Source organism: Antechinus flavipes, chromosome 5 (assembly GCF_016432865.1).
Source record: "Antechinus flavipes isolate AdamAnt ecotype Samford, QLD, Australia chromosome 5, AdamAnt_v2, whole genome shotgun sequence".
NCBI classification, from domain to species: Eukaryota; Metazoa; Chordata; class Mammalia; order Dasyuromorphia; family Dasyuridae; genus Antechinus; species Antechinus flavipes.
The window spans coordinates 218,472,227-218,485,078 of NC_067402.1; the positions used below are offsets into that span (position 1 = coordinate 218,472,227).

The 12,852-nt window shown below is 36.9% G+C and overlaps 2 pseudogenes; both read left to right on the forward strand.

Annotated features, from left to right (window-relative positions):
• Positions 1-12,852, forward strand: part of LOC127539059 (retinol dehydrogenase 16-like) — a 50,521-nt pseudogene that overhangs the window by 12,430 nt on the left and 25,239 nt on the right.
• LOC127564754 (serine/threonine-protein phosphatase 2A 56 kDa regulatory subunit epsilon isoform-like) lies at positions 8,835-9,516 on the forward strand (annotated as a pseudogene).

The following is a 12,852-nucleotide window of genomic DNA, read 5'->3' on the forward strand; positions in this document are numbered from 1 at the left end:
ATAATAGGAAGCCACTGGAGTTTATTGACTTGGAGCTTGACTTGGTCAGCTTTAGGGAGATCATTTTGACAGGTAAGTGAAGGATTTATTGTAGTAGGGAGAGACCTAAGGTGAGAAGATCATGCTGAGTTTAAGATATCTGTGCTGCATCCAGTTTCAGGGTCCAATAGATCTCTAAAATTTTTTGATTGTATATCCCTATTGATAAAAAAAAATTTTTATATAGGTTCCCTTAATATTTTGTTATTTATCTATCTGTTCAGAAGTAGTATGGCCCACTAAATAAAGAGCTTACTTTGAAGATGAGAAAACAAAGGTCTAATCCCTTCATCTCACACATAATGAGGAAGCTAGCAAATAGGGAATCAACCCTTGAAATATGTGTCATATGTTTTGTTTGCTGGCAATCCAAGTACAGTTTCAGTAAGCCAACTTCTATAAATATATAATGTTCCATAATTTAAGGACCCTGCCCACTATCCAGAAAATACACAAGTATTTGATAGTTGTTTCTTTTCATTTTACTGAATGGTAATGAAAAGCCTATTGTTTGTTGAGCCAAAACTGGTTGTTGATACAATAAGAGGGAGCTCTCCTTTGATAGCATTAAAATGAGAAAAAAGAAATGTCATTTTTCAGGCAGAGATATTTGCCTATCTCCCCCAGCCAGGCTGTCATATGGCTATAAACACATGATATCTCTACCCTGTTTCTGCTATATTTATTCTTTCCTGCTCTTAGATGATTAAGAATCAGAAACAGACTAGACCAGTATAGGGGAAAGATCTGGGGAACATGGCAAAGTAGGTCAGTAAATTTCAAGGTCTTCAGATTTCCTCCACAAACAAAATTTGTGTCTCAGAGTGAACACAGTCTGGTTGAAAACAAAGAAGACTTGGGACAGAGCAGGGGTCCTTCTGGGACAGCCCAAGAAGACCAACTGAAAGATTCTCAGGCTGAGTATTATTCATTGTAAAGTGCAAATACCCAACCATAGAAATTTACTATGGAAATTCATAGTTCATCTTCAGAGGAGGACACTGAAGTAAAAAAAAAAAAAAGCTTCTTCTGCCCCAAAGAATAATGATAAATGGTTCCTTCCCAGAGAGAATTTATAGAACTCATAAAAAGAATTTAAGAATCAAATGAGATACATGAAAAATTAAAAAAAATTAAAAACCATCCAAGAAAAACAAGATAATTTTTTTTAAGTTAACCAACTAGGAAAGGAGATACATAGTCTTAAAGATGAAAAACTTTTTGAAAATTAGAATTTGACAAATGGAAGAGACCAAGAAATAACAAAACAGAATTTAAAAAATGAAAAAAAAAAATTGGACAGAATATAAAACATCTTATTTAAAAAAATAAAAGAAATAGAAAATAGTATCAAGAAGAGAAAATATAAAAATAATATGACTACCTGAAAGCTGTGACCAAAAAAGAACCTTGACATAATAATGCAAGAAATAATCTAAGTATACGCAAGTGATAGAACATGAAAGAAAAATAATAATAGAAAAATCCACAAATCACTATTTCAAAGAGATATTTTGTGGAAAACACAAAGGAATATTATTGACAAATTTCTAAACTCCCAGATCAAAAAGAAAATATTGCAAGAAACAAGGAAAAACAATTCAAATACATTAAGGCTACAATTAGAATTGTTAGGACTTATCAACAGCCATAATAAAAGACCACAGGTCCAGGAATCATATCATATACTGGCAATCAAAATAACTAGGCCTGAGGCCAAAAATATCACATCTAGCAAAATTATTCCTAATATTAAGTGAAAAAAATGTATATTCAACAAACTTGAAGATTTTCAGGATTTTCTTTCAACCAAACCCAAACTCAATAGAAAATTTAACATGTAAGAGCCAATATCAAAGATCACTTACAATTGTTTGTTTTTTAAACATGGAAATAGATATCATATGTTTAAGATTAACATCAGCTATTAATTCAGTAGCTCAAAAGAAAGATTAGGACAGAATTGAGTATGATCTGACTTTAAAATGCAAAACCATCTAAGAAAAGCTAAAAATAGTAATTATGCTATACAAACGAGGTTCAGAGGAAAAATAGAGAGGCATTAGAATGGGGAGGAGGACTCACAATTTTGAAAACCTATTCATATTGGGAATGGATTAAATAAGCAACACTACATATATAAAGAAATAAGAGGGGAGGGATAACAAAGGGTGAGGGAAGAAGGTAAGAGAGGGATTCATAGCTGGGGGGAGGTTAAATAATATCAGGACAAGTTATGGAGCAGAATTAATGTTAAATGATAATAATATTTGAGAGGGTAACTTGATGAGAACTTTGCAACTCCTCAGTTTTCACCATAATTCTGAGAAAATCTACAACCATTGGGTTCTGAGGATCTGACTCACCAATATGACTATCTTTTGAGAAAGAGAATCCAGAGCTTATATGTGATATACATATACTGACTGTCTGACCCACAGCAAGAAAGTTAAAATCTTTATGCTCTAGTCAACTAAGTCCACAAGTTATTATTATTATTCTTTTGTAAAGAGGACCAATGACATCATGAAGGTGATATCTTGACTTATTCATGAATTGGATTTAAGTGAGGCAGAGTAGGGTATAGGGTGTGTTCAGAGAAAACTAGTTCAATGTGAGAATAGCTGACTCCCTTCAGGGCTGTTTTACAATCTTCAAGTCCACCTGATCCACCCAACTCTCATTGGTGGCTCAAAGAAGTATACAGAGTATACAAAGCATGTACAGCAGCCATACACCAGCAAACCATTTTGGCAGACAGGATTAACAGATTACCAAAGGGTCTCAAAGTCTATGGTGACTTGGGGTTAAACATGTGAAGACTTCCCCTGGTAGAATGAGTGGATGAAAACAATTTGTTTCAATAGTCATGAAGGCAGGCAACTAAAGCAGTTCCTGAGGAGTACTTAAATGAACAGCTCTTTTTGTGAGAGAAATCAACAGATACCACCTCTAAATAGCAGCTCTGAGTAAAACAAGGCTGGCAAATTAAGGGCAGCTTACTGAAGTCAGAACTGGATATGCATTTCTTTAAAGTGGCCACAGTGAAGGGGAGAACCATTAAATTGATGTAGGTTTTGCAATCAAAACTAATCTAGTAAATAAGCTTGTATGACCACCAAAAGGAGGCCCATGACAATGCAATTGTCACTTGCAGGAAAATGCCATGGCACCATCATCAATGCCCATGCTCCTACCATGACAACCCTAATGAGGTCAAAGAAAAATTTTATGAAGACTTAGAGATCCTTATCATAAATATATCAAAAGAGGACAAGTTTGTTTTTTTTTTTTTTGAGATCCATTTCTTTTTTTTTTTAAGTATAGCTTTTTATTTACAAGATATATGCATAGATAATTTTTCAGCATTGACCCCTGCAAAACCTTCTGTTGTAACTTTTCCCCTCCTTCCCTCCACCCCCTCCCCCAGATAGCAGGTAGAACAATACATGTTAAATATGTTAAAGTATATGTTAAATACAATATGTATATGTATATATATATATATATATATATATATATATATATCCATACAGTTATTTTGATGCACAAGAAAAATCTGACTTTGAAATAAGGTAAAATTAACCTGAGAAGGAAATCAAAACTGCAAGTGGATAAAAACAGAGGAATTAGAAATGCTATGTAGTGGTTCACACTCATTTCCCAGAGTTCTTTCCCTGGGTGTAGCTGGTTCTATTCATTATTGAATGAATAGAACTGATTTGGTTCATCTCATTGATGAAGAGAGCCATGTTCATCAGAATTGATCATCATAAGGTATTTTTTTTTTGAAGTATATAATGATCTCCTGGTCTTGCTCATTTCACTCAGCATTGAGATCCATTTCTAAGACTATATGGCCTCAGATGGAGGAAGACCCAAAGGACTCTAAGAGGACAAGTTTTAATGGTAGAATAGGCTCAGATTACCAGATATGGCAGGCAATCCTTGGGATGAATGGAGATGAAAATAGTAACAATAATGGTCATTTATTATAAAAGATTTGTGCATCTCATGACTTTATCACCAAAACTATATTCCATTTACCTAAACACAATTAAAATGTCATGGATGCACCCTTATAGCAAACTTTTGGCATTTAATAGACTATATGATTGTAAGGAGAAAAGATAGATAGGATCTGAGAGTTACAAAGGCAATGTGTGGTGCAGAATGCTGGACTGATCACAGATTTATCCTCCCAAGCTGAATATTTATATTCAACAAAAGTGGCAGCCCCAAGACAAAAAGACTACTAGAAGAATGAATGTCAACAGCTTAAGAGGCCTTCTCTGAGAGTTTGTTACTAATTTGGAGTGAAAGTTGAGCCAACACACAGTAAGTGAAAGTGTAGCAGAAGAGGACAGCCTTTTGGTATACAATGTTGCATCTACTCATCTGATAATCTTTTTGCTTGGGGGCTGCCACTTTTGTTGAATGAGCACTATGCTTCACATGATAATCATAGGATATCATGAAAAGGACCTCAGACATCATAACTCTAGAGTCAAAGAGCCTGGGTTCAAAAACTTCTTCTGTGGTTTATCTATGAGATCTTGGAGATTTCATGTCTTTGAGACTCAGTTTCCTTATATATCAAATGAAAGGAAGGAGTAACTTGATGGATTCTGAAGTCACTTTGGGCCCTACATTTATATTCCTATCATCTTGTTCTTATTTTAAAGATGAGGAAATTGAGGCTGAAAGAGGTAAGAACTATCTTCAAGTTAACGAGTAAAAATAATGATATTGCTTGGTAGAAATAGGACTGTACTTGGAATTAGAGGACCTGGATGGAATTCTCACTACCTTGTATGACCTTATAACCTGAGTAACCTTTCTCCTCCAAATCTATAATCTTATGACTAAATTGTATCTTAGGCATCTTTTAGAACTGAATTTTTAAATTGTCATGAGATAGTATGGAGCAATGGAAAGAACAAGCAGAATAATTTAGTCTTCCAAGTAAGAGCCCTTCAAATATTGAAAGACAACTCTCATGGCCCCACCCTGAGTAAACACCCCTAAATCCTTCAGTTGATCTCCACTGAACTGGTTTCAAATTACTATTCTGGGTACCCTATCTCTATCTTATCCTCTCTGCATCCAAACTCAATGTTCTTTCAACTCAAACAAAACAAAACAAAACCTCAAAGTTCTTTCCACTGCTCCACACTATCTCATGACATAACATGTCTGAGGACACACTCAGTGCTGGCACATAATAGGTACCTAATAAATGTTTATTAATTTATTGGAAGTTGCAGAAAATGACATGTAGACTTCTTGCCAGGGAAATCTTTCTAACAATAAGAGCTGTCCCAAAGGGAGTGGACTCTTCTCAACAATGTGGTGACTCAAGGCAATTCCAGCAGACTTAAGATGGAAAGTGCTATCTGCATCCAGAGATGACCCGTCCACCAGGTCATCAAAATGTGGGTCCTGAGGCTGGATATTTGTCTGTGAGGCTATTGCCTGAAAAGGAATGGGGTTAGAAATGAGGAGGGAGACAAGTTGAGATGGAGTAAGGTCTCAGTTTAATGAGTGAAGAGAGTCTAGTTAAATATGATTTCTGAGTGGGGGGTTGCAATGTAAAAAATGTCAGACCACAGGTGTGGCAGACATCCTGGGGTATACTGTTATCTAGATCCTGGGCGGAGATGACCGATTTCTTGGGACACACATTATCTAATCTCAGGAATTTTAGGGTGTTTGCTACTCATAGTCATGTTCTTCTTAGCTCTTTGTCTTCTGTTTCCAAGGACATGGTCTCTGGCAGTTTTCAAGGACATGGTCTCTGGCACAGAGAGAGCACTATGAAGACTGAATGTGGATTGAAGCATAGTATTTTCACCTTTTTGTTTGTTTGTTTTTTTCTTTCACATGGTTTTTTCCACTTTTGGTTTGATTTTTCTTGTACAATATGACAAATGTGGAAATATGTTCAAAAGAATTGCACATGTTTAACATGTTTAATAAGACAGGTTGCTTGCTGCTTGAGGTAGAGGAAGGTAAGGAATAGACAGAGAAACATTTGGAATACAAAGTATAACAACAATGGATGCTGAAAACAATCTTTACATGTATTTGGAAAAATAAAATGCTATTGAAAAACTGAGAAATTTTCCAGATTATATTATGGCAAGAGGAGTTTATACCCCAAGAGTTCAAAAATGCCTCCATTATCCATCTCTATATAGGTAAAGGGAAGAGATTGTTCTGCAACTGTCACAATGGGAAGAGGGGATCTCTCTCTTAGTCATTAGTCTGGCAAGATTCTTACCAGAGTCCTCTTTAATAGACTGACCTTACACCTGGAAGGTCATCTATCGAAAGCCAGTGTGACTTCAGAAGGGGCTAAGAACAGTCAATATGGTGTTTGCCACCCAACAACTCCAAGAAAATTGCCAAGAACAGAACAGAGGTCTGCATATAACATTTGTAGATCTGACCAAGATCTTTGATACTGTCAATTGTGAGGGCTTCTTGGAAATATTGCCTAGTATTGAACATCAATTTTACATTGGCATTCTTGCCCAGTTTCTGGACAATGGACAATGCTCTCACTCTTTTCAGTCACCAGTGGATGAAAACAAGGCTGTGTGCTTCTTCCCATTGATGGGAATGAACTCTGAAACTGTGTCCCCTTTAATCTGTAAAAGAAGGGAAATTCAGAGTCTCAGGCCCTCCTCTGGGAAAGCATATCTTCCCAGACAAGTTAAGTGGCTTCATTCATCTGGAGATCTTGGTCAAATCACCTCCCATTGATCTTTTGGGAGTGGCCTGAATCCCTTTCAGGAAACTCCAGACTCTGTAGGGGAAAAAAAAGCCTTCAAAATGATTTCATTCAATTGGAGATCTTGGTCTGATAATCAGCTCAAACTGCCCTCCAGCTCCCAGGCCAAGACTTACCCATAAAACAGGGATCTGTTAACACACTCTTTGCAAAATTCCTCACTAGGAATTTGCCTGCTAAGAGTGCCCCTTCTTAATGAACAATAAACTTTCCTTTTCTGACATTCAGACTTTTTGGTTAGTGAATTCTTTCATGTTGGATCTGCCCTCACCCCAATTCTCACAACTCTCTTCACTACCACTAACCACATCACCATGATGTTTTCTCTGTTTTTCATAAATTTCTTTCATATAGATTTCCAAAATTTCCTTTCCTTCCCTGTAATCTCATCATATTGTTTAGGAAAAATTTCAAATTGAGTAGGTACCTCATCACCATCATCATTTACATACTCTTATCTTAAGATAGTGTAAACTAACTAAAAATTAGTTTTATTTTTCAAGTACTTGTATATATTTCTCACTACTAAGCCCTGATTAAAGTTTTGCCAACTCCTAAACTCATTTTATCTTTTCTCTGTCAGAAGAGGCAAAATGTTCTCTGATTCATCATCAAAATAGAACATTTTGAGCAAATAAAAATGAAACACACTAAAAAACCTCTCTTAAATAAGTTAATCCCTCCATCTTTGAATGTATTTGTTACACAGTGATCTTAAATTTAAACCAATTGAATCTTCAACTGAGCAAAACTTACAAGGAACAAAAAGTCACATTGTTCAGTTCTTTAGAAAGTCAGGATACAAATAGCTGGCTTTGGAAAACGAAAGAGACAGGGATGTTATCAGAACCAAAGTGAGACCAGCCATAAAAGTAAAAGGAGACAAGAAAATACCAATTCCTTCTAATTCTTTACAAAGTACAATTGTATGTAAATGATTCAAAAGCAGAGCAACCTAAATCAGCCAGTTCTTAACATGAGTAATTTATTTCCAGTCATACTACTATTGTTTGACTAAGAACTCTGAAATTGGAATGTCTAGTCTAAACATAATTAGAAGAGGTAAGAAAGGGACAAAGATAGAGACAAAAAGAGATAGAGAGATAGGGAGGAGATTCAGAGACAGAGACAGAAAGAAGGGAAAAGAGAAAAAGAGGAGAAAAGAATAAAAAAAGAAAGAGAAAAAAGAGACAATGATGGGGGTAAGGAAGGAGGAAGAGAAGAAGGTGGAAAAGGAGGAGAAGGAAGCAGAAGTTAAAGGGGAGGAAAGTGTAGAATCATGCATAACTTGTCAGATGAGCTTTAGGATCAATTGAAAAAATTTCTAGGAAAAAGCTGCTAGATTATGTAGAGTGAAGGGAGCAGAACCAGATCATTTCACACAATAACAGCAATTTTGTAACCCTTTATTGAAGCTGTGTTCCTTTTAAGATTACCACTAAACTGTGTTCCCTTTAAAATTAAATTGTATTTCCTTTTTGATCTCAGAGTTCAGAATCTCCCAGGCTCCAAGGAGTCTAGAGAGAAGACCCATCTTCCCAGGTTAAGAGAAGCAACACTATTCAAGAACAAATCAACTCCCATTGATCTTTTTGAAATTCTAAATCATTATTCAATTGAGAAATCCTGGTCTGATGAGCTCAGGCTGTCCCAGTCCCCCCCATCAAGATACCCATATAACAGGTTCCCTTAACCTCACTCCTTGCAAAAGGCCCAAGCAATTTGCTAGGACCCTTTTGCCTGATGAGGAGGCATTTCCTTCTCAGTGCAAAATTCCATTTCCCTAATAGGTCTTTGTGACTATAGAAGTCAGTGTCTTAGCAAACTGGTTTCTATCCAACAAAAAACTTTCATTTTGCAATTAATAATTTGGGAATAAGTGAATTCTTTCACTTTAAACCTGCAGCCGACCAAAAAAGGGATTTTAACAGCTCTCTCATTGCCACTAACCTCATCACCACTGGAAATTGAGGGGATACAAACTTCATCAATATGATTTTTAGAAAGCCAAAAATTCCAACTCAGCATTGCCAAAAATTACATAGAGCAGAAATTTACATTTGTATTTGAAACTGTTTGACAGTGAAGACCCTTGAAACTAAAAACAGTCTTATATAGATTTTATGGCAAGTTTCTTGGTCTTAGAACATTTATTCAAAAACAGATTAACAAGATTGTTCTGTGGTTTGTTTATGCAATTAAACACTTCAATGGAGTAGATGGATTTCGGGAAATATTGGGAAGCATCATCAATGGTTTTGCTTTACTTCTTAAGGTAGAACATAAATAGTTTCTAGTGAAGGTGTTGATTCCCTTACATACAGTCATGAGCTTATATCTTTTTTCCATGCACAGTTGGCATATTGCATAGTACAATCTTTGGAGAAAAATCCTTCACTCACAGAGTCAGTTATTAAAGAACTGATGAAATTCTGGCCTAAAGTATGTAGTCAAAAGGAGATCATGATCTTTGAGGACCTGGAAGAAATTTTGGATGTGATTCAACTTTCTCAGTTTGTTAAAATTTAGGAACATTGTTTAAAGGAATTTCCAAATATGTATTTAGCCCTCACTTTCAGGTGGCAGAGAAGGCACTATATTATTGGAATAATGAATAGATTATGACTTTAATAGAGAACAATCCAATATCATTCTTCCCATCATTTTTCCATTTTCTATAGGATTTCCAAAGAACATTGGAACATGGCTATAGTGACTTTAGTGCACAATGAATTGCTAGTGAATTCAGGTAAGAAGGAAACAAGCATTTATTGAGTGTTTTGGTGCTTATTATGCACCAGTCACTTACTTAGTTCTGTGATAGGTACTTACGTAATATCAGAGAAACTGAGGCAAGTAGAGATTGGTTTTTAATTTTAATGTGGAGAATTTAAGCTAGCTTACCTGTTGTGTGCTTTCTAGAGCCCCCAAGCTGGGGTACCAAAATATACTGTCCGGACCAGCTCTTCGGAGGATGTCAGGGCCAGCCTGAGTCCTTGGTCGTAGTGAAGGAGTGATGAGGCAAGACTCCCTTGGTTGGTAAAATATGGAGTCCATTTACGCAAAGTTCTCTCAGCTTTATATATCCTAATGCTCGTATGTAACCATATCAACACTGCGCATGCACTAACTATATATTGCATATGCTGGACAACATAAAAAACTTGTTATTGTATGTAGACGACTCTTTGCCACCTGATATCACTCTGCTTCAACTACAGCACAGGTTGTCACTACCTTCTGACTTCTCAGGAAGGCTGAGAGCCCTTAGGGGAGATAGGGAGCAGAACCAGACATTGTCAGCAGGTTCCCTCTGGGATGAAGGGTTTTATATCTTACCCAGAGTTCCCCCATTATCTGTGGTCCTCTACACTTAACCAATGGGAAAATGCTTCCAAAGCATTATGTACAGATAAACAGAAGCAGAGAGCTTATATAGAGTTTTAGTTAATTAGGGTTTGCAAACAGAATATACAATCTCATAGAGGAAACAAGGGCAGATAAAGGAGGGCAAGGACAGCCAAGCCTTAATTCCAGGAAAATGAGAAAGGATCATAACTTAATCCTGACAGGTTAGGGGTCAATCTAAGAAGGTTGAGGACAGGAGACAGTGAGGCATGGAGCAATACTCAAAAAGAGGGGGAATTATCCTGACAAGGATCGAGATAATGCACCTGGATGTTTATGACACAATGGTGTGTAAAGGGGAGATGGGGGAGTTTCAAGATTTTTCCTGGGCTCTTTTCTAAATTCAATTTTCCCACTTCTTGTGGTGATCTTTTTCTCTTCTTTAAAATAATATAAAGGTTCTCTCTGGGAAAGAGCAGGTTTCTCGGGGAGGTTTTCTGGAGGCAGCCTTAGTATCAGTTCAGATCAATAATTACCCCAAATGCAGCCAGGTGATAAAAGTTCAGATCTTTTATTGTCTCCAAATAGCCTGGTTAGCTTAGAGGCCTCTCTCTCTCTCTCTCTCTCTCTCTCTCTCTCTCTCTCTCTCTCTCTCTCTCTCTCTCTCCTTGGTTTTAAGAACTCTTGTAGCTTTGTCCTTTGCTTCTGCCTCTGCTTTCTTCAGCCTCCAATTCAGCTCCAAGTTGAATCTGTCTTGCTTCTGAGGGAGCCTTCTCAATCTTCAGCTTAACTCTCAACTCGTACATTCTTTCTCTGAAAACTCTTCTTGCTGGCCCCTTTAAAGCTCTATTTATTTGAGAGAGAGGAATTGTGGGATGCAAGAGAGAGGGATCATGGGTTTCTCCCATAGTGCTCTCTGGCCCTAAGAGCTTCAAGGGAGGTGTGAATTCACAAAGTTACAAAGTTTACTTTGTGAATCTCCCATACTTGTGAATTCCAATGAGTAAAGGTGTAAACACAAGCATTGTATTAATTAGTTCTACTTAGTACCTTGTTTCAGGTTCTGGCCCAAAACATCTTCTTGTAAGATCAGATCAATAATCTATCAACTCTAATGAATTTGCAGTTTGTAAAGATTCCAACATCTCCCCCTTTCTTTTGTTTTAGAACATAGGGTGGTCATGACTTCTCTGACTTCTCAAGGAGGTGAGAACCCCCCAAAAAAGATGATCATGCCTTCCCTGACACCTCAGGAAGGGAGATGAAAACACCAAAGGAAATAGGAAGTCAAATAAGATTAGCAGGTTTCTGAAGGGGCTCACTTGAAACAGGTACATATAAATCCATCAATATGGACCAGAACTTTGAAACAGATATACATGGTATACATAAATCCATCAATATGGGAGGCATTACACATAATTTACATCAGCACATAGCAATATAACACAGGCTAGTAGTAATGTAACAAATAACATGAACCAACCTGAAAATTTATACATGTCCATAAGTCCTAGAAATAGTCCAAAAGGAATCCACTGTCCATTAGTTCATGTGACAAGAATCCAATAATTCCTGTAAGCTCCGAAGTACTGCAATAGTTTCATCAACAATTTTTCATGTCAAGGAATCCAATGATTCTTGCTGGTTTTTCAAGAACTAAAAGAGTCTCATCTTGTCTTAGGAAATCCAATGATTCCTGAAGATTTTAAAAGTCCTTTTAACAGTCTCATTGTCAGCCATGCTCTTTCAGTGTCAGATGCTTCTTAAATCTCCTTTGTTTTGAAGTTGTTCTCTTTTTCTATTTCATCTCAGGAAATCCAATGATTGTTGCTGGTTTTTCAGGAATTGAAAGGTGAAGATTTTAAAGTTCTTTTGACAGTCTCATTGTCAGCCATCTGATTCCTTCTCCACCTGTGGAAATATAAGCAGGCCCTCTTCCCCAAGCAGTTAACCTATCTAATTCCCTTCTATTTACCACTTTGGGATTTTTCCTCATCATCTGGTAATTACAATGGAGCTGTTTGCACTGGATATTGCCTTGTTGTCTTAAAAGGCCTGTATTCTCCCCAACTGTAATCTGATTGCTTTTCTGTTGATTGATAACATCAGAGTCCTGAATTTCTAAAGTCTCTCTGGGTGTAACCTCAGCTGCTATCATGCCTCACCTATCCTTTAATTGATACCTTGGAGCTGGGCCCTGCTTCTCACTTCTCTGGGTCAATCTATATTCAGAGGCTCAGTGAAAGCCTCTGTTACATTTTGGACATGGGGTTTTGGGTTTTATTCTCTCACCCTGTCTTCTCATTGTATCTCTGTATCTATACTGGGCTCTTAGATGTCTACCTTTTCCACACTGAAAACATCGATGAATTTCTCTAGAAGTCCCTTGCCAAGAGGGACCTTGTCTTCCCATATTCATCATAGTTTGGGTATAATAAGCATTTGTGCCCACTGTAGCACAGCGTCTTATGATCTCCTCTAAAGGAGCATCTTGTCTAGCCCCCATATAATTTTTTTGCAAACCGCATTGGCATTTTCCTTAGCCAAATGTCTAGTCATTATTTCTGTGGCAGCATTATCTCCAATGGTTCTTATTACAGCTGTTTGCAAACATCCCACAAAATCAGCAAAAGGTTCATTGAGACCTTGCACTATTTTTGTAAAAG